Below are 22,672 nucleotides of genomic sequence, written 5' to 3' on the forward strand. Positions count from 1 at the left end.
CCGTACGTTGGTTCGATTCCCTTCACTTGGAATTAGAAATTTAACTTTCTGACGATCAACAGTTTTGTTCCAAATATGCCAAGTTGTTCCAAAAATATACATATTTTTGCTATTCATTTTTTTTTTACTTATATATCATCCCAAAAAGTCCTAGCTTGTCTTTTCTATCCTTTCGCTGCTACAGAGATGCGAGACGGCTAAACCACTTCCACACGGGCTGCCTCTGTAAAATCTAATGGCAGGATAAGATTCCTGACAGAGAGGTTCTCTCTCGAGCTGGGATACCCAGTATTCACACCCTCCTGGAGAAAGGACTGGCCAGATAAGCTGGACACGTTCTGTAGTATGGATGACAGGCGGCTTCCAAAGGTGCTCCTATATGGTAAACTGGTGGATGGCAAGCGTGCCGTCGGACGACCCAAACTACGCTTCAAGGACAATCTGAAGACCACCCTAAAAACTGACCGGTCTTCCTGGCACAGCTTGACGAAACTTGGCTCAGAGCTTACCGAGCAGCGACGCAGAGCCGCAGCCGAAAACAATCCCGCAGAAAGAAAAGCCAGAGAGGCCAGCGCTTCGGCTCAGTCACTCCCAAAATGCAAGACCTGTGGCAGAGAGTTCCCTGCCCAGATTGGACTAATCAGTCATCTCCGGTCACACTTGCGCAACAGTTGAAGTTGCAGTCTTCACCGACATCAATGGTCAAACATTATACTGAAATCAAAAGGGCAGCCAAATAAACTCGAAATTAGCGCTTGAGGGGATTACACTTATTCCACAATCCCATTTTCCAATTCGGGAACACCTATAAACCTGTAAAACGGGCGGCCTCACTAATTGCAAACTGACGTCAATGGGGGATTAAGCAGTATAATATGTGAAAACTATTTTTTTGCAATGTCACATCTATTATTATCTACCTGTATAGGTTGTTGAAATTTTTCAGTTCCCGACAATGTTTTAGAAACAATCGCAACTCGGAAGGCTTTGGAACTCACTTTTTTGGAGAAAATATGCTAACTTAAAAAAAATAATCACGTCTCCAGGTAGCGAATCACGTCATTACACTCTCACCGTTATCTCACTATAATCGTTTTCGACCATTTTTGACACGATCGCTGACGTACACAAAGTAAAAGACCAGCCGCGATGTTCCATTTGGAACTCATTTTGAGCATCGATATTTCTCTAATTGGCACTAAAGCTCATTTTTTTAGACTGAATGTTTCAGAACCATTCGCAACCCCAATGGCTTTCGAAGTATGCTAACTTCAAAAAAAATGCTAAACACGTCCCCAGGTAGCGAATCTCGTCATTACATTCACCTTTATCTCACTATAATCGCTTCGCTTTTGACCATTTTTGGCACGATCGCTGACGCAGACAAAGTGAAAGAGAGTAGCGATGCTCGCTTTGGGATTCATTTTCAGCATCGATATTTCTCTAACGATAGGTACTATAGCTCATTTTTCTCGACGAAATGTTTCAGAACCATTCACAACCCAAAAAGCTTTGGAAGTGTGCTAACTTCAAAAAAAATTAAGCACGTCGCCAGGTAGCGAATCACGTCATTACATTCACCGTTACCTCACTGTAATCGCTTTTTGACCATTTTTGGCACGACCGCTGACGCAGACAAAGTAAAAGGCAGTAGCGATGTTCGTTTGGGAACTCATTTTGAACATCGACATTTCTCTAACAACCACGTCCGCCAGGTAACGAATCACGTCATTACGTTCACCGTTACCTCACTATAATCGCTTTTGACCATTTTTGGTACGATCGCTGACGCACACAAAGTAAAAGGCAGTAGCGATGTTCCTTTTAGAACTCATTTAGAACTTCGATGTTTCTCTTATTTATTCAGTCTAAAATGAACACACAGCAGGCCAGGCAGAAATCCCCTGGAAAGTACGAATGGGAGCCGGCAAAAGATGCAATTATTTATAGCTCCAGTGGGTCACAGAACAGAGAAAAAGGTATGCGAAACGGTCATTTACAGTTTGAAACATCTATAAGATTCTCCCACTGGTTTTCATTGCAGAGGAGATTGCCTCCCTTGAAATTCTCATACAGCCTAGGAAATTGTTGCTAAATTGGGTACAACCACTAGCTCACAAATAACAAAAACTGATAATAAATCTAAATTGTAACTTGACGCATTGTACGGGAGATACTTAGAGTTGTGATCCATGAGACCAAATAATTTCCCTGGCCTTAGTATTGCATTTTCGTGAAAACTGAAGGTGCAATGCAAGTACAAGTGCAACTATAGTCATTGTTCCAGATTTCGATTATGTAATTGCTTTCCAAAACTATGCATACATGGCCCCAAAAACATTTATTAACTTGTGCCTTTTGAAGATAGTGAAAAGATTTGGGTTACAGCTGAACTTAGAAAAAAATGCCATTGCTTTATTGCCTCTCATTTACTTCAAGCATGGTAACACTACGTAGCTATATTTCTGGCTCACCACCAAATTATATGAATAACCTAGAATTCCTTGAAAACGAAAAACATTTTAAAATGTTTCACCCTCACTTTGAAAAAGGATAACTAATTTTCCTTTTCCAAATTTTTGACTTATCATTCTCTTGATACTGGAGATGTTTCCTTGTAATTTTTCTGGAATTAATGAGACCCTCATCAGGCTGACGACAAACTACACTAAATTGTCCAAAACTCAAGCTGGAATACTGAATTCAATAACTGCAACAATTTAAATGTGAAAAGGACCGACTCGGTTATTCTGGACATTGCAGTATCCCATTTTCCTTTTCGGTAAAATCAATAAATTTATATGAACCAATCAATTGTCTTCTGGCCAGCAAAACAACCTTGCCCTTAAAGAGGAAGTAACCACTAATAATATGTGTATTTATCTGCTCCGAAAAACAATGAACAATGTTTTTCTCTAATCATGTTTTGGCAAACAAACAGTGTCGTAAAACCAGTTGTCCATAATTGAAAAATATACAATATAAGCAATAGTATTGTTTTTAAGTTGAATGGGTTAATTTACCTCAGTTGTTTAATTTGAATCATTCATACCACCCAAATAAACGAAGAATGTACAAGGTGCCCTTAGTTAGAGTAAGTTTTTTTGGAACTTAATTGCATTTTGAAGTCTTGACGTCAATCTGAGAATGAAAGGATTCGATTTCGCAACATTCGCTTTTGACATCATTTGAAAAGGGATCACTGCCCAAATACCAATGAACGTTCACAATTAGTGAATTTTTTAATCGGTGAAAATGAACAAATATCGAGTCAAGTGGACTTCTCCTGGAAACATAGGCTCGACACCAGCAAGAACTACAGTTAGTCCTGAAGAAAATAGCGGGTATGAAGGTATGCAAGACAGTCATCTTTTGAAAAAAAGAGAACAATCTTGCCGCTGGTTTTTCATTGCATGGTGAAAGTATTTTACTGGGTCCCGCTTTAATTTATGAAGTTCTCGCAAATGTATATATGTCCACACAAAACAATTTTGGGGTAGCCAAAATTATGCCGCGTGCCGCTTAATTAATTATAACGCCGGTTTGCAACGCGCTGATGACTTTTGCCTTCCAAGACATGGCGATCATAGATCATTGGTTTACTATTTGTGTCCTTTCACCTCCGCCTTAGGTCAATTTGTAAAATAACAGTCATGTTACTTGACGGGTGATGTTTACAGCACAAACACACACACACACAAAGAAGAAAACAAAACAAAAGAACAACAAGAACAACAACGAAACATCGCTTACAAATTTGAATTTAAGAGTTGGCACTGAGTCACATAAAAATTGTGTCAAACAGTTTTGGTAACTTGATGAGACGAAACGACACAATTTTCAGGGAGCGCTGGGTTTCTTTCTCCGATGTAATCATGGTGTCAACAAGAGGTGAGGTTCTATGGGTTCTACATACTCTATATGAAAAAACAAAAAAACAACGACAAGACCAACAGATAAGCAAAAAGACGGGGTAGCCCGTCTTCATTTAAGGGACCGAATTATATTCGCGCGATTAAAAAAAAAAGCGGTCTATTTCACTTCTGTGGTGACAAATAACTGTTGCACATTTTCTTTCCTTGCAGTCTTTATCGGTAAATTCCAAACTAAGCTACGAAAATTGTTTTGGCTCGCTTTCCGTACCAGCTCTGAATGAACGCGCTCAATTCAATAACCCCAAAATATGCTTTTATTAAACAGTTTTTTGTGTCTTGTTGGTATATTTGTTCCGTAAACATCACCCACAAAGTAATATGACTGTAATTTGACAAATCGACTTTAGGTCGGAGGTGAAAGGACCCAACTAGTGAACTAATGAACTATGACCGCCGTGTTTTGGCAGGCAAAAGACATCAGCGCGTTGCAAACCGACGTAAATTAAGCGACCCACGGCATAATTTTGGCTACTCCAAAATTGTTTTGAGATGACACACACATATAATCTTAGCTTCCAGAAGGAGAATATAGCTTTGAAATCGGTTCCGAGATATTGTAAAAATCACTTAAATTTATTTATGTCCTGAAAGGGCAACTCTGTAGTAAACACATATTTGTTTGTGTCGCAACCCTGCGGTCATGTACTTAATGTACTCGAGCAGTTTAAGGCAGTTAAAGGACTCAAGCAGTTTTTAAAAGGAAGTTAAAGGACTCAGTTTAAGGCCTGGGTTTGAAGGGTGTTCGGAAAATATATTCGGTTTGACTGCCTAGAACAGAATAAAATTTACCCTGATTATAGAACTTGATGTGTTCCTTTACCTCAACACATAAGTTTGATCACGTGACATATCACGTGATCAAAAAATAAAATTACGTAAATCAGCGATATGGCAGCGAATTTTCTTTATATAAATAAATAAATTAGCGTTTCCGATGTAGATTTAAAATACTGAACATTCTACGTTTGGAATGACCGTCCTCAAGCAGTTTTAGATTGGTGTTATAAACATTGAAAGGTTTAAATTTGGTCTGAGAAATGACCTTTGTCCTCACAAATTCTTTTTACGTGTAGGGCTGGAGATATTTAATCTTTGTTAGAAAATATTTTTTGTTTGATGTTTTCTGTTAAAACCTACCAGTCAAATCTTTGCTTTTTCCAGGAAAAGGATCAAATGACGTGTCACGTGATATACAGTACAGCTTATTGTGCTTAAAAATGTTAAGGATGATAAGATCTTTCTATATGCAAAAATTTCGATTCAGTGTCAGTCGCTCGAATAGACTATTTTTCTGGGACGTTTTACTCACTTACAAGAAAAATATTCAGTTATTTTCTTAGAAGACAATCACATTCCAAGATTAAAACTAACGAACCGAGTATTTTAATTTTTTAGTAATCGACATGCACTTTTACCAAGTCATTATAGGAATTATTAAAACTGTTGTGTCAACTAAAGTATTTAAAATTAACTTGACCTAAATTAACGCAAAGTAAGAAAATTGTCTCGAACGAGAAGGCTTAATTTCCAGTTGAACGGAATTAACGTGAGCGCCAAGGTCTGGTAATCAGGCCATTCTGATAGCAATGTATTTATAGCTGGAGATATGTTACACGAGGAAAGCTGTTCTTCATGTTTTAAATTGCCTCTATTTAAAACTTTGGGAAGGGGTGTGGAGATATATATTAAAGTCGCGGAAACGAACGCTCCACCTTCGTACTTAGCGACCTTCGTCGTGCATCGATTACTTGATTTGATGGCTGCTTATTACACCCTTACCATGCCTAAACTTATAATTAGCTTTTGAGTTGAGTCAGTGAACTCGAAGTCTTCGGAAGTTAAAAAACCTGAAATTGTGTCCAAAGTCTTACAAGGGCATTTTTCCGGCACAGCCAATTGTAGCTATGGCTTACTTAGTAGACTAATATCCTTTAAGTTTACTGTAATTTTTATTCCCTTCTTGCCCTGAGACACAATCGATTTTCACTGGCCTATGCCAGGTCACACATGGCTCGCAAGCTAAGGGTAAGAAAAGCAAAGCTTTTGATTTTCATTTCAACTAATGACAATTTCACCGCTCCTTAGATGGCCAACAATGTTTTAAAACCCGAGTGTACAAACAAAATTGAAATAGGCTATAAAAAATCTTATTGTTAGTTAAACTTAGTTTTGATCCCATTTAAGGTTGCAGTGGTGAGGCAAACCAACATCCAGTATATCGCAAGCAAAGGACACGATTTAGTTGGTTGCAACGATATGAGCTCGAGGAGGCTTTCAACGACTCTCCATTTCTCACACCTTCTTCCATCAAGAGGCTAGAAGAGACTGGCCTTCCTAAACGGACAATCAAGGTATGTGTATGTTCATCGAGCTAAAAGGTTTATTATGCATGGAAAATCCCAATAGTTATTAAGTACACCCCGTTCAGGAAGCTAATATATCGAAGGATAATACCCAAGGCTAAAAACTGTCCGAAAATGCACATTTGGCCAAGATGGCAAGCTTCAAGGGCAGCTCTGAAATTTTAAGGACGGTATTTCACCCAAGGATAATATCACAGAAATATTTCTACAAGTTGCTGATTTCATTTTGCAAGGAAGATCAGAAAGCGATTTGACAGTTGCTACTTGCGGGCATGGTATAATTAACAATTTTTCCACAAACGCGCGTTGAATATGAGATGATAGATGGCAAACGGAGCGCGTAGCGCCGTGTAGGCTATAATCATCTCATACCCAATAAAGACGAGTAGAATAATTTTATTATTATTAAAAACAACCAAGAAATATTGCTATTTGTCACCAATTTCGCTTTGCAAGAACAAAAAGGAAGACAATTTAATGGTCGCTATTTCTAGGGCATCGTATATTGGCTCATATACCAAGGCCATTAAGCCAATGAAATTTCTGGAATTGCATTATACAAGGATCCAGTTTTTTGTAATGGTTGATAATATGTTTTGGCGGAGAGAAGCGACAACAGGAAATACGTCTGCGATCGCAGGCTAGATATCCCTTGGCCGCTCAGTTAATCAAACCTCTGGAATAGGATTATGCGATGAATAATTACTAACATGTGTAATCCCCAGTGATCTCGAAAACAGTGACTGAATTGTAGCAATGTGCTCACAAAAGGATTACATGAAGTTATAGCCAACTACTTCATAAACAGGTCAATTATTTTAACCGACTGGGGACAAAATGGGACCGATTTAGTTCCAGTTCACAGCACCGCAAAACTTCGGAATATGAGCCCCTCCCAAATGTAGGCATCCCTACAAGCCAAAATCCCTCCTATAGTAAACCCTCCCAAACATTAGGACCATGGACTCTTAGGGTCGCTGTTTTAAGTTATTAGCGTTGTGTTTCATTCTGTTGTTATTGTCACACCCAACCGAATTTGAAGTAACATTCCCACCAAGAATACTCCCTACCCCAAAATAATAATATAAGTCCAGGGCCTATAAACGTAATAGTACCAATGATCGTGTGTTCCCAACAAATTACAGCTTACGTTTAATTTCGTGCAAGAACGAGAAATTAAGTTTGGTTCTGGGGAATGAAAAATGTCCCCCTTTCAGAACATAGCATGTCGTTTTGTCGAACACTGATCAATTCCTTCTTGGAATTTCGATGTGTCTTATGAGAAGATGTTGATGAAAAGAACGACCATAGTAAGGACTTGCACTTGAAACCTCATCTTTACGCAATTCGGTTTTAATGGTCAACAAAGAGGAAAACATCAGACGTTACCATTAAACATAATTAAGAGAACATATATTGTATTAAATCTATACGTGATAAAATGATAATTAAAAATCTACTGAATATCACAGGCTTGTGTCATTGAAAAATTTTACAATTGTAAGCTTGATCGGGGGTTCTCCTGGTAAAGCCTTCAAAGGTTTGCTGAGAGCTCCTGCCCAATTAGAATTGAGATTGGAAAATTAACAGATTGATTGGAAAATGATTCACATTACCAATGAAATGTTTCTTTCCTTCAGCTGTGGTTCAAGAACAGGCGAGTAAAGATGAGGAAAGAGATGCGCAAGTGGGGTTTCTTAAAAAACAAACCCGGTGCAGGCGTTCTGTACGACTACTTTTCTCAAGCTTTCGATAGCTCAAAAAGTGGAAATACTTGGAGACCCCAGGCGACTAAGTCTACAGTCATGTGCAATGAGCCAGAGAAAATAAGTCGAGAACAGACGTCAGCCCATCTCAGTTTTCATTGGCCGGAAACCCTTCCTGATCTGAAAGGTGACTTAGCCGTATATCTGTTCCCTGAGGGCGAACAAATAGCATTTGAGTGTACAACAAACCTACTGGATCGCCCTGGTAGTACTCACTCTTCGGCCCCAAGGATATGTTCAACCACTCCTATGTCGGACGGGAACCTCAAGATGACCCTGGATGGTGAATCTCAGATGGCACTTCAAAATGTGGAAGTTGAACATTGCCTCAACGACTTAATGGAAATCATCACTAGAGACGGATTCGCACCAAACAGAGCACTGACCTCTAATGAGTATTATTATTGTTGAGTTACGTTATTGCATCAGCAACAGATATATATGGCATACATTATCTTCAAAGCGGTGACCATCGCCTAAGATTTTATTTCCCAGGGCACTGGGGAGTGGAAGGTCGTGGGACCGAAAAACGACCGCACCACCAACCAGGGGCTTAAACCCATCTAGACCGGGCTTCTAAAAAAAAGACAAAGTTTGGGGGCGAGAGCTCGCACATTTATAACTGAGATATAAACCTTCAAAGTCCGTTCACGCAAAATCCGATCCCCCGGCCTAGATAGGTTTACTATTCAGTGCTCTTTTCACTTTCTGTAGTATTCCTATTGGCTTTGATTACTTTTTGGTCAATTCTGGTTATTTGCAGCCGTTTTGGAACAATCACGAAATTAAAGATCACCGCTGTGTGGATGTCATGACATTTTATCTTGCGAAACTCAAATGAAATATATCTCGAGATACTGTAGACCCAGTAAGTTCCGCTGTCACATTTAAAAACCACAGCTTCTGGCCACAGCTTACAGGAATCGCACAGTGGTGAGAGTACGTGCCTCACACCCAGGATTAGATCTACAATCTCCAATATCCTCCTACCAAGCTAGAACTTTAATTATCCCCATCCTAAAAGAGAAACATAAAGCGGACTTAACAGATTTTAATCCACCTGTCCATTTGATTAAAACCAACAGCCTCTCCATAAAAAAATAATTGTAATAAAAGTCTGCAGCTGTACTTTTGCTTTTTCTTTCTCTGACGTGCGGTGTCTCCGAGATATCATTTGTGTAACTCTTTCATTTCAATAACTTCTGCTTCTGATCTTCACGATTAACTTCGCAGTCATCCGCCTGCATCAATTTAAAAAAATATATATGTCAAAAACGTTCAAGACTTAACATAACATCGAAATAAATATATCTGTGGGAGCAGGGATGGCACAGTGGTGAGAGCATTTGCCTCTCACCAGTGTGGCCCAGGTTCGATTCCCGGACTCGACGTCATATGTGGGTTGAGTTTGTTGTTGGTTCTCGTCCTTGCTCCGAGGGTTTTTCTCCGGGTTCTCCGGTTTTCCTCCCTCTACAAAAACCAACATTTCCAAATTCCAATTCGATCTGGAGTCCGAGGGCCACAGGTTTGTCAGTCGTCAGACTGTTAAGTGTCACCCTCGTTACACAAAGTTGATTTATTTTTATTTATTTCATTTATTTACCAGAACTCACTCGAATAGCTTTAATACTCCCCCAGAGTTACGGGATGGAGAGAATGGAGGGGGGAAGGCTTCCATGAAGGTATAAGAAAAGTTCGGTCCGAATAGAGATAAAACATACTAGCAAAATCATGTTGGCTGCCTCAACAACTGAGCTGTTGGTCTCATATCACCTGCACATTATTACAGTTTTTAGCAGAGGAAGTTTTAAAAACACAATCCCGGTTCGAAAATTAAAGAGAATGGGATGTAGATCACAGCGTTACAGTCTGATCTGTATAATTCATACTTATAGGTGAGTTAAGATTCTCCTTCTTCATTGTAACGGCCATTTCAGTACATTCAGCCGCCAAGCTTTATAACAGTCTTAGTTCAACCACAAAAAGCTCTAGTTCTATCTCACAATTTACCGCCCGTCTATTTATATATATATATATATATATATATATATATATTTTTTTTTTTTTTTTTTTGGCCTACTTCTTAGTAAATTCAACTGGTAGTATTATGTATTAGTTGTGTTATAAATAGACTTTTGTAACATATTTATATATATATTGGTCTCTACATTCCTTTAGATGTACATCTTCACTGTAAAAAAAAACTGTGTAATTTTTATGAATTCTGTGCCTAATAAAGTATGTCTGTCTTTCTGTCTGTCTGTCTGTCTGTCTATCTATCTATTTATCATTACTGTATATGAGAGAACCACTAACCCTATACACCCCAAATAATCATATTTTTGAATAAATGTTTGAAAGAAAATTCGCCCTGAGTGGGATTTGAACCCACGTCCAACCGCATACTAGTCGGGTATGACAGCCACTACACCACCAGGAAAACCACGCTGGGAATTCCCCGGGAGACCCACATCCCCAAACCACGTTTATCACACCTTCGATTACTGCGTTGCCAGCGTGGTTGTCCTGGCGGTGTAGTGGTTATCACACCCGACTAGTATGCGGCGGGACGTGGGTTCTTTCAAACATTTATTCAAAAAATATCTATCTATTTATCTATACATATTCATACGAAATAAAACACACTGCTTTTAAAAATTGCGGTATCATTATCGTTCACAGCCGTCAAGAAGCCACTAGTATCTGCTGCCTCGGAATTTGTACAAAGCGAAAAAATTTATGACCGTGAAGTTCCTATGAAGAAAATAGAGACCATTCCGCAAACGAGAGTTGACGCTAACAAGAGGAATGGCTGACAAAATGGATATTGGACCAGGAGCCCATTACTCGGGACGTACAACTGTCATACTAGGCCTTTGCTCAACGTTTTCACAGATCATTCTATTTTTAGATACGCATAGGAATACAATTTCCCGCGAAAATTTAAATTCCAGTTCGCAGGAGAATAATGCCAAGCTTGAGACTGGTTAGAAAGGCTCCCGTGGCAACCTGGATTTGTGGGAACTTCAATCTAAAAATAAATAGGTCGGTGAAAAAGCCATGATAGGAACATATAGCAGTTGTGTGCTCCGGGTAACGGGCTCCTGACTGGACGTAAGAATCTTAATTTTTCAAAAGTCAGTGATCGTGTGGGTTTGTGCTTTGCGAATTATCAATTAATCTAAGTATCTAAATCTAGGCACTTCCTGACTTACCAATTAATAGCGGAGCTCCCGCGCGCGCCGCAAGGCGCGCGCGAGCGGAGCCCCATAGCTAAGAGATTTTGGTAAACCCATCAGTGCGAGAAATTTTGGTTTGGTTATGACGTCACTTCCGTCCGACCGACCGTCCGACCGACCGTCCGACCGACCGTACGCATGCTACTCCATGTAAGCCAATATGAAATTAGAGACTCAAACCCTGTGTTGCAGTCTGTTTTTTTACGGCGGGAAGTTGCATCACCAACTGCGTTTTAGAAAGAAATAATAAAAATGATAGTTTTGACAGACTACAAAGTCAATTTTTGTGACCAACAGAGGGAGAAAGAGCAATACGACTAGCGGCGGGAGAAACAAATTGGCTGCCTTATCATCAGAATCTTGAAGTGAAATCACTTTACTCCGAGCCGGCTCGACGAAACGTTGGATTTTTCCTCTTGAAGTGAAACGTTTCGCTCACTTAAGGTTGTAGAAGGAACTAAAAAAAATTGGCAATGGAATAAAAGGACTGCTTGATCTGAGAAGAGGTGAGTATATTCATGTGATTTTGTTGACAAAATTTTGCTGGATTGCTATCGTGCAAGATCTTGTTTTCTTGCAGTGTTGAGACGCCGTTTAATTTAAACTTAAGCTTAATATTGCTGACTTCAGAGCAGTCTTTTGAACTCATTTTTTTTTTTCGGTCCACGTTCATTGTTTCCCTTGGTGTTTTATTTTCTAATCTCCTCCAAATTTTACTTTCCAACAGCGGGAGAAAGAGTAAGACGACTCGCGGCGGGAACCTACATGAAGGTGGCACTGATCATAAACAGCAGGCGCCGTGAGTCTTGAAGGGAAGACCCTAGAACTAAGCGGAACGGTGGAAAGGCAGAAAATCACCCCAAATCCTAAAACACGGAACGGGTAAGGGTTAGGTTTAAGGTTATAGTATATTTGGGGTGATTTCCGCCGTTCCCTGTTTTAGGATTTGGTTGGGGTGATTTTCCACCATTCCTCCGTTCCACCATTCCGGCTTTTAGGGTCGCCGATGAATCATTTTACTCCGATCCGGCGCGACGAAGCGTTGGATTTTTTCCTCTTGAAGTGAAACGTTTCGCTCACTTAACGCTGTAAAACGAACGAAAAAATCAGCAATAGAATAAAAGGACTGGTTATTCTCAGAAAAGGCAAGTACATGTATATTCATGTGATTTTGTAGATAAAACTTTGCTGGTTTGCGGCTGTTTTGCAATAAATTGATTTCTTGCAGTGTTGACCTGCTAACTTCAGAGTCCTTTGAGCTCATTTGTTCGGTTCATATTCATTGTTTCGATCCCTTGGCGTTTTATTTTCTAATCTGGTCCAATTTTGCCTTCCAACAGCGGGAAAAAGAGCAAGGCGAATAGCGGCGGAGAAGGACTCTTTTACAAGCGGCACATAAACAGCGGATCTTGAAACAGAAATCATTTTACTCTGATCCGCGAAGAAACGTTGGATTTTTCCTCTTGAAGTGAAACGTTTCGCTCACTTAACGTTGTAAAACGAACGAAAAAATCAACAATGGAATAAAAGGACTGGTTATTTCCAAAGAGGCGAGTATATTTAAGCTTAAATGTAATTTTGTTGACAAAACTTTGCTGACTTTTGCAAGATATTTTTTTGCAGTGTTCACACCGCAACTTGTTTAACTTAAGCTACTGCTTACTTCAGAACAGTCTCTTTAGCTCATTTTTTCGGTCCATGTTCGTTATTTCCCTAGCCTTGGAGTTTTATTTTCTAATCTCATTCCTTTTTGCTTCATGTAAGAAAATTTGATTCTCAGGACAGGTAAAAATGACTATTATAGCAGGGCTTGAACAATCGATGAAACCGATGATCGATGACAATCGATGCCAATTAATCGATTGATATTGATAATTGATGAACAATCGATGCACAGGTTTTTTGTGATTATCGATTTCATCGATTATCAATTTTTTCGATTATCAACGCCAATCGATCAGTTAATTGACATCGATTGGTTCTCATTTTTGATGTGTTTTATTTTCAGTCAAGATTTACAAAAAGAATCTGAGTCCAAACTGTGGCTATAGTTCTCTTGTGACCGGTGGTAACTGTGTTTCGGACAGAGGCTGTACATGTTGTGTTGTTGGCTTTTTCCCCCGAAGCTCTAACTAAGTTTCTCGATATGGTCTCTTTCTTTCCAGCTTTTACTATACGGCTCACTCATTTAAGCCTGCATGCAGTAAACTTTATCCATTTTTTTACCCTGTTTACTTTATGCACCTTTGTTGTGGCAAAGAAGTAATAAAATGATTACTGAAGCCTATTCACGTTAATTCTGGTTTATTTTATTACAATTCAGTATAATTACATCACCCACCATTCAGAGCTCACTCGTCTCCAGTCGCATTTGCATACAAACAATCCGGTGAACGAATTCAAATCTGAAACATTTGTGCGTTCTGCGAGAGCGTATGCGTACATGCTGGAACGTGTGGAATACCAAAATTTTTTTTTAACACCAATCGATGACAATCGATGAGTTGCGACCACTTTTGTGTGATTATCGATTGGTCATTGATTGGCCGATGCCAATCGATGCCAATTAACTAACAAGGCATCTATTGTCATCGATTGATTGATTGATTTTCCAATCATCGGTTTCATCGATTGTTCAAGCCCTGATTGTGGTCAGTGAAACAAACGTCTCGTAACACTTTTTTATCGTTAGCATAAACTACTGACAAGTTTTTCTCGCATACATTTCTAATTTTTGCATTTATTTCTGACAAACTTCACAGAGAATAAACACAAATACTTTAAAGGATAGGATATTTCTTTTCAAAAAACGTTAAAAGCGAATGTAAAATTAAGTCTTAGTCAAAAGTGTGACCTCATTTTCATCATGCATCATAACATCAAGCGTACGCAAAATTTGTTCGCTTGTTTGTGCAAATTTTTGAAGATCGTCGTTTAGTTTATCTCTGTTCTGATTGTTATGAATAATTTATCACAGTTTGTTTTTTTTCCATTTATTACTCCAGGATACATGTATATTTTAAGTCTGTTTCATGGTTAGTGTAGCCTTTTTCTCTGAGGTTTATGTACAGCTTTTTGTTGATAAACAAAATTTGCCTAAGACAGTGACAGTTCGCCTCGATCATCTTTAAAACTAAAAAGAATAATAACAACAGAAAAAAATACTTTGAGCGTGAAGAGAACTATCAAAAAGTCTCGATAAATAGCCAATCCCGTCCTGAATATTTACCTACAGTGTACATAATGTTTTGATATTTTTTTTGTACCCCCCACTCATATCCATGTAGCTTAGAATGTAAGTTCTGTTGAAATGGGTTTTTGGGTTTCAAGAGGATACCTTACTACCTTAACATACCTTATAGTATATAGCAGATAGTATTTTTATTTGCATGAGGCCAAATAGAATTAACGTTTAATTTTCAAGCGGCAGGGGTATTTTGCAGAATACCGAACGTTGAATCTATGGAAGTCCACCTTTAATGCAATGGCTGCCATAACAACAAATTAAAGCTTAAACCACCTAAATAATCAGTACTTAGCCCTAAACAGAAATAGAAAAGTGCTTAGACCTTGATAACTTTGTTTGTTGCTTAATAGGTGTCTCGCGCTCAAGCGACGTAGAGCGTACGGTTGAAACTGTGGATACCTAACTCCCACATCAAATTAATTAAAGCTTACTGAGCCGGCTTATTAAACTATACCAAGAATTTTGAAATAAAATGAATTGTCGAATTTTTAGCGCTGTTTTCTCAAATCAATTTTTTCACTTGTAGGGGGCACTTTAAAGAGCTAAAACTCAAATGGAATTTGTTTGTTTACCTTCAATTTTGGACAGTAGCTAGTTTAACATATAAGGAACAAAGACTTGTCGCGAATTTTTTCTTTTAAATAATATTTTTTCTCCGAGCGATTTTTATACGATCACTTCACATTTGTTTAATCGTATTAAGAAAATGTTCTGTAACTTTTCACTGCAATTGAATATCACAGAACGCAGACATTTTGTTTTTTGCGCTTTGGGTCCGGAAACTGAGGAGCAAATTCAAATATTAGCGAAAATTCACTTGACTTGTAGCCTTTAAAAGGTGATTCGGACGCTCGCATTTAGAGGTGGCAAACAATTCGACAATTCATTTAATTTCAAAATTCTTGATATAGTTTGATAGCCAGCTCTATAAGCTTTAATTTGATATAGGGGTTTACATATCTACAGTTTAAACTGGACGTGGACATCGCTTGGACGCGAGAGACCTCTAAAGGTATACGGTAACCTTAATGCTAAACTGTTATAGGTGCGTAAAATGCGACATTCAGCGTTCGGCATTCTGCAAAATACCCCTTCCAGTTAAGCGACTAACAATATTGGGGGTCTAAGCACTTTGCTATACTATATAGGGTTAAGCCATTTACCAATAATTATTGACTGCAAAGTGTGTCCACTTCTAGTGCTGCACTTTTTATTTGCCGGCAATGGTAAAAGTTCACACTCACTATCATCATTCTCACTCTCACTCAGCATCTCCTTAGTTTCACTGCACCATGTTGCACCCACAACAACAGTGTCCTCTCCACCCTTTTTTATCATTATCATCAGATGTGGGTTTGTTAGCTTGTAAAAGACACTGGCCTGGCACTTCCATTGTCACTAATGTGTGCCCCCTTTGCTTCTTGTAGATGACTGGTTATTAGTACAATCTTTTAATTTTTTCAATTTTTTTATTGTATAGAAGGGAATGTTTTTTCAAGTGAGTGACAAGTTAAAAAAACAAGATATTTTAACCCTCCAGATAGTAGTAACTCTTCCCAATTGTTATCCTCGTTCTCTGTTTCATTGCTTCTCAATGGTTGCTTGACTTCGCAAATCTTTGGAAAATGGAGATGTCTAGGTATATTTTCACTAGCTCCTCAGAAACCACAAACTAAGGTAGAAGAAAAGTCTGCAGTTTCTTTCGCTGTGTTCAGCTTTCCTTCATTGAAGGAATTAGGCATAAAGTCATCAACAGTACTGGTCATGCTGTTCCAGCTTAAGATTAGTAGCCGGAGATTCACAGACATTTTAATTTGTACCTTAACTTCTCTTTATCCAGGGAAGGGCATGGAATTCTGTCCATCATGGAGCCAGCCAACCATTTTCACATGAAGCGCACTGCTGCTCTTCCTTAACTCGCAGGTGTCTTTGACAAATTCCATGTATAACTCTAGCCACAAACTTTTGCAAAATAATGATTATAGCCATGTTTTTTTGAACTTTCAGATGCCTTCAAGTAATCATGATTAGCTGGGTCCTGTTGAAAAAAAAAACCCGCCTCCTCCTCCCTCTCTGTTACAAATGCACTTATGTAATCTGACAACAGGTGCATGGTCAATGTGCAACGCTATGTCATGAGCAACCCTCCATGCATTTCTTTCCATTCTTTATCTTCGTAATTTCATAGTGAGCTGGTCACAGTCGTCTTCTAAATTTCTATGTCTGATTTGTCATGAAATCTGAAATGGCATCTGGGCCAACTCCAGAATTAGTCCTTTTCAGCCAGCGTTCCCCTAGCCACTGCTTTCACGTGCTTGATGAATCCTGATGCGGTAATCAGACTTGCAAATTCTGGACAATTCGGCATCTCGGAACCTGACCTCATCAAACAATAGCATTATCCAAAACATGAACTTAGGGAAAATTTTAAAAATCATCATAGGCCCCCATCTGCATAAATTATGAACCCTCACTCAGGAGTGTTTTAAGATTTGCCACTGCCTGGGCACAAAAGCCATGCACAGAGGGTGTAACCTTTACTGGAAGGGTTAGATCTTGTGTTTTAGCTGTAGCAAAAAATAAATTGATGTAAGCTTTTTATTTACCATCACAGATCATGACAGATGTGATGAAAACACAGTATGGCTCATGAATCATTGTGTTAATGGAAGTTCTTGTTGAGGCAGTTCATTGTAAATTATCCATTCTTGCGTGAAAGTTTCTGACTGCACTTTTCCCATCAAGGGATAGGTCCAGTTGTATATTAAATTTTTTACCTTTTGATAAATGTTGATGTGATGGCAGGAGCCAATGAATGGGCACTGGCTGAGTATATAAAATTTTTCTTCAGCCGTAAAGATTTTAATTAGTTGGCCTGATGCAGGGCTATTGCTCTAGCATGTTGTGTACAACAGAGATTGGCTACTGGTTATCTGAGCCTACAATAGCTGTGTTTATAAGCAACAGTCAGCACTGTCACTCATTCATTCTTATAACTACAGTCAACTCTCTCGTAAGCGACCACCCTTGGTGCACGACAAAGTGGTCGCTTACGGGAGGTGGTCGCTTACGGGAAAGATCAACAAAATAAGCGTAATTTTACCTTAGCAGCTAAATTAGGCAAATAGAAACTAATTTATTTGATTTTTTCACATTTATTCTTCTGATAAAACTTTGTATAACATTTAGGAACAGATCTGTCCCGTTTACCTACAGATCTAATTATAGCCATCTTCTCTGTCTGTAAACTGTTATTATCTGTCAGCAGTCCGGGGTAGCATCATTAAAAATTGAACTTTTGTCACTTCTAAGTAATGATTTACTGACGATCATACGTGATTATGTTAGGTGGTTGCTTACCGGAAACAGAAAACAAAAGAATATGTATAATTTCTGGCCTAAAAAGTGGTCGCGGTCTCTATAGAAATTGAGTGGTGGTCCCTTACAAGAGAGCTCTTGAAACAGTATTTAACTGAGAAACAAAACGGTTGTCTACGAAGTGGTCGCTTACGGGCGGTGGTCGCTTACGAGAAGTGGTCGGTATGAGAGAGTTGACTGTATTGACTAAATTGATAGAGGCTACAGAAATATGCTGAACAAGGGGCATTCCCTGTATACTTTACAGTGCAACGAACTCAACTGGGGCCACCCAACATTGGTCAGCCACTCACAGGTCAAGTTTACAACAAAGGAGTCTGGCTTTGGTAGTTGATAAACCAATAAAAAACGAGAACATTTCTTTAAATTTCAAAGTGTCTGTCTTATCGGTGGCCTCGGTTGAGTTTGTTGCACTGTAAGACAAAACCTTACCTTACCATTAGTTATATATATATATATTTTCTACAAAGCCTGAATATCAGCTGTTTCCCATCTCTCACCAATCATCTAGAGAGGAGATGACTGATATTCAGTGATTTAACAGACAAAAGGTCAAACTTCTTATCAGCCATCTCTTTTAATTGAAAGAAAAATTTAAAACTTGGTGGTGGGTATTGAATTATGAAATATGTACAGTTATTTATTTTTACAGTGCAATCTCAGTTATTTGAACTCTCAATGTTTTTCAGCACTCCCTATTCTTTGCACAAAAAGTTGTTAATTCTCTTTAATTTGCTTCAGTCAGTTTTTTGCCTCCTATTTTTTGAACAAAATTTATTTTCCCTAGGAAGTTAAAAAAAATTTGGTACTTCCACTGCAGCGATTGTCACATAACATTATTATGAAAATGTTAATATGCCAAGTAAATTGTTTTCTTTTACACTCCAAGGATAATTCTCTGATTTCTCAGTTGTATAGTCAGTACTGCACAGCACAAAATTTCATTATCCCTTAATTGTTTTGTTATTTCCAACTTTACTCCAAGTTAACTCTCATGTAGCAAAGTGTAGAAAAACTGCTGGGGATAACCAGCTCCCATAACTGCCTGATGGATTTTTTTGGTAAAGATTTTGACAGGGACGGTTGAGGATTTATACACAATTGTTATTTGATTCTATGTCAAACAATTTCCTAAATAAATTTAATTTAAAACCAGATACAAATGACTATGGACTGAAAAAAAAAAATTCCGTTGATTAATTAGACTTACGACATTTATTGCATTCAACATACAAAGAACGCACTCCTTACACAGATTGGAGTTGAGATTGTATGGGAGAACCAAAGTTGATTGCAGTGAATGAAAGGATATTGGGACATATATCTGGCACCCCTGTAGATTTTGCAGGGGCAGATGATATCATTACCAAATTGGCAAAGGAGAGAACCTACGCTAGGATTGAGGTTATCAAACGTACTCTCTGATCCAGTTTTGATTATTACTAGTTTCCATATATACAAAGTAGCAAAAGGAATTCACAAGTGATTGTTGTTTTGACTTTACAATATCAAGAATATTAAGAGGCAGCCAATTACTGCTGTAGATTCTCTGAGCAAAACAGTATCACTTTGCACTCTCAAAACAAAGGAACTTATGTGATTGACAGGAAGTTATGAAAGGTTCATGTTTCCTATCCCTACCGAAACAAATGGGAAAATTATATACTGCATTCTTAGATTAAGTTAAGAGCAAGAAAGACATCTTGACTCTCTTGTAAATCAATATCAGTTGCATGGAACTGAGCACTTAGTTTGAGTAATTATACAAAAACCAAAATAAACAACTTTAAGAGTACAAGAATATAGCTATCAACCTGGGAATAACAGAAATTTTTAAAAATGAGCTTTTCAATCTAATTTATTGAATTAATGAGCTACAAGTGCAGTAAGAAAATATAAAAATGGCACAAAGCTAATTTTACTTGAAGAAATATCTCTCCTGTATTCAAACATCTCCAATGTGCATCTCCCTCAAACAGAACGTAAACATAAAAAAATCACTCAATTTGACTAGAAAAAGGTGAAATTTTTAATATTTTGTAAATCCCTAGCTATAACTTATAATGACTCGTTTTTCAATTGTTCCACAGTGTACTAGTTTGCAACGATCTCCTAGTATTAGTAGACCACATGAATTGATATAACAACACTGGCCTACTATATTCCGTATTAGCTTGCAATTTTAATATTATCTTGATTAAAGATTTCTTTTAGAAAATTGCTCCCTCGTCAGAAAAAAAAACACTACAAACAGTTTAAAGGTGTGTATGCATACATAAATATTTGAAGTTATCTTACCTCCTTAATTAACAGAGCTGTCGGACCTTTCGCCTTCCCCCGACACAACAAAACCCCTTCTAGTTTTGACATTTATCGCACTTAAAGTTTTCCTTCAAATCTGCTGTTAAAAGGGAACATTTCCACACAGTCGCGCAGGAAAAATAAGACGAGGCGTAGGAAAAATTCGATCGCTTCCAAACCTGAAAACTTATGCAAAAATTAAAAAGATCCTTTCTTTTCTTATCCACCATCCTAATACAGGAAGATATCTGAAGTAACTGCTATTTTTATCCTGTTTTATCCAAATCTCTAGAACGAAGCAAAGACAATTAAGATTCGCCTCTTCGCTCGTTCTCAGGTAGGTACCTCATATATGGTATTATTAATAATCACCATATATGAAGTACCTACCATATCCAGCGCCAGTTCCGCTGGATAAGGGTAATACGGGCTCGGAGAACGAGATTGCCGCCATTTTTTAAATGCTGGATCTGGGTACTAGGAGTCTAGGATCAGGAATCGGAAGACCTTAGATAACATAGTCTCCTTTGCAGCCGTTATTAGTGTCGTCACGCTACGCTCCGTGGGGAGGAGCGTTGCGTGACGAACCTAATAACGGCTGCGAAGGAGACTAGCTATAGATAACAAGGACTGGAACCAGATTTCAGAGCCTAGTGCTTTTCGCGAAAACGTGGGTTTGGTGGGGGTGCCCATTCTCGCGGGCTCACAAACCTGGTTCCAGTACTTGTTATTTAAGGATTATTTAAGGATTTTCCTAGGAATCTCATTCCCATTCAAAAACGCGCGTGGGCTCTGAGGACGAGATTGGGGTACAAGCGCAAAGATCAACCAATCACCAACCCTTGCTCGGTGAAAGGAAAATTAAGAAAAAATGCCCTCTGTTCCAACAAATCAGGAGCCAATGATCATGGGCTCCTGGTATTACATTGTTGATGGGGAGTTTGCTGCATATGCATTAAAAATATATATAACTTTAGTTTAGAAAGGATGAGGAACTACGTCCATACGATAAGCAGATTTCTATAAATGCTAGCAAAAAAATTGGAGCTCCGCTTTTAGGCTTGGCTAAATATATATATTATTTAATAATTTAGTATTAATTTAAAATCCTTATAAATATGTTGTAATAAACGACGATAGAAGATCCATCAAATTAAAATTGAGAAAAAGTCGTTCTTTTCAGACCGTGGCGCTTAGCTTTGACCGTGAATTCTAAATTCCGTGAAGAAATGTTTTTAGTCTTTAAATTTAAGGCAGGATATTGAACGCGCGTGTGCTATCAAATCTGCGGTAGCAAGACGCGTGATCTCGGGTATTAAATACATTTGGTCCTCATGTTTAAACTCGAATAACAGGTAAGCTGACTTCAAGCCTTCGTAGTGTCCATTATATAAAAGAATCACTAAGACCGAGCAGCTAAAAGCACTGCACCTGTTAAATTGTCCCATGGTAAAACCGAGTTCAGTTGCTCGATTACGCTTGTAAACACCCAGCTGGTCTCCCTTATGCAAGTTGTTATTTGAATAATTTTCTCAATGAAGAAAAACAGAAAGCTATTGGGCGAGGAATAACGCATGTCAGGAAAATTGAATAACCCATGTATCTACTTTAGTTATTTGAAGTATTATAGACTTTTACCGTGCTTGGCTAGGCTGAATTATAGCGAGTAACTAAGTCAAATATAACTAGTTTCTTCTCCTGGCGTTGTAATTTTTGTTGCGAAGGGAACGCAGCGAGTGGATAATTTATCATCTGAAATTGTAAGATAAATCCAGTAGAAAGGTAAGGAAAACCTCGATTAGAGCAGCTTCCCTGGCTTTTGATTAAAATACACTGCCTAAGCTACCAGAATACTGCGCAACAAAAAGGGACGTGGAGCCTCGTTTCCATTTTACCCACAAGGACGTGACATCTTACTGGTGTTAGAAGGTGGGCATTTTGATGTTCTACACAATCAGGAAATTCAAAGATATGTGGCTGAATTTATATTGAATAATATATATATATTGAATATATATTATAATAATATATATATATATATTGAATTTATATTATATTGACTCGAATGAACAGCTGAACAACTGAAATTTTTTTCAATTCACGCACCCTGTCTTCACTTCTACAATTTTTTCTCCTACACATCTTCTTTGTTTCAAAACCGATAAACTAGTGCACCATGAGCTGTTGTAATGTTCAACAAGAAGTATCATAAATATGCAACTCATTTTCGTTGTTTGTTTGCTTGTTTCGTTCTATGTTTGTTTTTTAACAGTGTCTTACATCCACCCTAATGTAAACAACAAATGAACATAGAAATAACGGTAATGGCCCTTCACACATTTTCTCGTGACATGCTGCCAGGTTCTACGAAAGTGAACAGTGCATTGGTCTATTCGCGAATTGTCCGTCCATTATTTTACTTTCTGATATGAAACTGAATCTT

Source organism: Pavona decussata, unplaced genomic scaffold (genome assembly GCF_977016875.1).
Source record: "Pavona decussata unplaced genomic scaffold, jaPavDecu1.1 SCAFFOLD_241, whole genome shotgun sequence".
Classification (NCBI taxonomy): Eukaryota; Metazoa; Cnidaria; class Anthozoa; order Scleractinia; family Agariciidae; genus Pavona; species Pavona decussata.